This window comes from Brassica oleracea, chromosome C2 (assembly GCF_000695525.1).
Source record: "Brassica oleracea var. oleracea cultivar TO1000 chromosome C2, BOL, whole genome shotgun sequence".
In the NCBI taxonomy this organism is placed as follows: domain Eukaryota; kingdom Viridiplantae; phylum Streptophyta; class Magnoliopsida; order Brassicales; family Brassicaceae; genus Brassica; species Brassica oleracea.
In genome coordinates this window covers 46,148,813-46,150,830 of record NC_027749.1, presented here as the reverse complement: position 1 = coordinate 46,150,830, position 2,018 = coordinate 46,148,813, and the positions used below count along the sequence as shown (strand labels likewise).

Sequence of the window (2,018 nt, the reverse complement as noted above, 5' to 3'; positions counted from 1 at the left end):
ATTTTATAAATAAATCGGCTTTTGCATTTGATTTCACTTTGAAAAATGATTGATGAAGAATTAAATTGTACAGCCCAATTGATAAGTTGGATATTACATAAACCGGTCCAAACCCCACCCAAAGGCCGAAACGTTGACTTAGTCTTAACTACTTTTTATCTCTCTCGAAAATGGCTTAATACTTTATGAAATTCAGATAACACCCCCTTCAATGTGGATCCAATTGATCTCAAACAAACTATTTCCGTGATAAACCGAATTATTGTTCTCCTTTTTCTTCTTCTTGATATTTAGTTAAAGCGTAATATAAAACCCTCTCCCTCCCGCTCTCCTCCCGACTCCAAAACAAGATTATCTTTTGGTTCCAAGACACTCTCTCTCTCTGACTTCTCATCCCGCCTCTGAGTCACCATCTCCGGCCACTGTGAGTTCTCTCGCCCTCTCGTAGTCTCTCTCTCGTTTGTGTTTAATCGCTGCAACATTTAGCAACTTCCCTCTCTTAAACTCGTTGAATAGAATCCGCATAATCAGTGAGAATCCATGGATTCTTCTTCCGCAAACATTCTAGGGTTTCCTTTATAGCGCGCGTTGTAAATTCTATCTCTCTTTTCTCGGACTCGCGAACTGATTCTTGGCATCGTTTCCAGTTTCTTGAATTCCTCGTTGATCGTTCTTGATGATGATTGTCGTTGTCTTGCATATCTCTTCATTTTGGCCTTCTCTAGTCAATCACGATCTCGTGGGACTCTAGTCTCCAGGTTGGTGGAAGATGGGAAGAGTGTTCGTGATAGAACTCGAGGGACCAGTCTATACATGCAAAAAGTGCCACACACATCTCGCACTCCCCAGTAATATCATCTCTAAGGTGATCGACGTTTTCTCACAGTACTTACATCTCATCTTTAACTTGACACTGCATTTTGACATGCCTCTCATGTTTTCTTTTCAGAATGGTCGTCACGAGTATGAGTTCTCTAGACTGTAAGTATATATGCACTTTGTTTCATGTTGCTTGAGAATTTTAACCAATATATATAACCTTAATTTTGGTGGCAGCTTCAATACATTTCTGGTTGAAAGAACGGTCAAAGATATCTTTTGTGTCGTTTGTTCCAATGAGATCGGCATTTATGGCGTAAGAAAAGACCCCCCAAGACTCAGATTCCACCAAAGCAAACTCAATTCTTCAACTTTATTATGTGTGGTTTCATTGATTTTGTGGTTTCTTTCTCACAGGTAACTGATCCAAATAGTTACTGGGTTATGAGGTAATGTGATATTTTTACTTTGTTTATATCCCTCTATATATATAGAAATGGTTTCACTAATATAACAACAAACTAACAATATGTAGGGGCGAACTCCATGGACCGGAAGGAAGTGATGATGAGATTTAGGAGTTGGTATGTGTTCAACAAATAGACAATTTGATGTAGAAGTATACGGTTTTGAATTTCATATTACTTTGTATAGTGTGTGAATAAATAGTCCCAAGAAACAATCACCATATTCTTCCTTTTGGGATTTTGATGACATTTGAAAGTTTTTACTTTTACACTTCTTTTATGTGCACAATGTAATTAGCTATCACCGGGCTATCACTAGTGACATGTGAACTGAGTCAAAAAAGAAAAAGCTATCACTAGTGACTTGTGAACTGAATCATCTTTTTTTTTTTGGTCACTGAAATTATATTAAAAGATAAAAGAGATTCTGGCCCAAAAGGCCTTAGCCCAAGTTCAATACAGGATGGTGAAGAGCCGCCTTAGCTAAGCGATCATAGTTTGAGTTTTTTGATCTCGGGATATGAAGAAAAAGGATAGAAGCGAAAGCAGAAGAGATTGATCGGATGTCTGAGACAATTCCAATAATTTCTTTTCTCTGTGATTTGCCGGTGATTGCTCCAAGGAGCGTTAAGCAGTCGGTGTGGAGTCTAAGATCGGAGATCTCGAGTTCCACATCCTTTGATAGAGCCGCTCGAACCGCCATGGCTTCCGCCATTAGTGGTGATCCAACAA

At 38.8% G+C, this 2,018-nt stretch overlaps 1 long non-coding RNA gene across 1 annotated transcript; it reads left to right on the top strand.

Annotated features, from left to right (window-relative positions):
- Positions 1 to 331: 331 nt before the first annotated feature.
- Positions 332 to 1,147, top strand: LOC106326527. The gene is made up of 4 exons (XR_001267256.1): positions 332 to 424; positions 752 to 865; positions 950 to 981; positions 1,057 to 1,147. It is a non-coding gene; the product is annotated as an uncharacterized LOC106326527 (long non-coding RNA).
- The last annotated feature ends 871 nt before the right edge of the window (positions 1,148 to 2,018 follow it).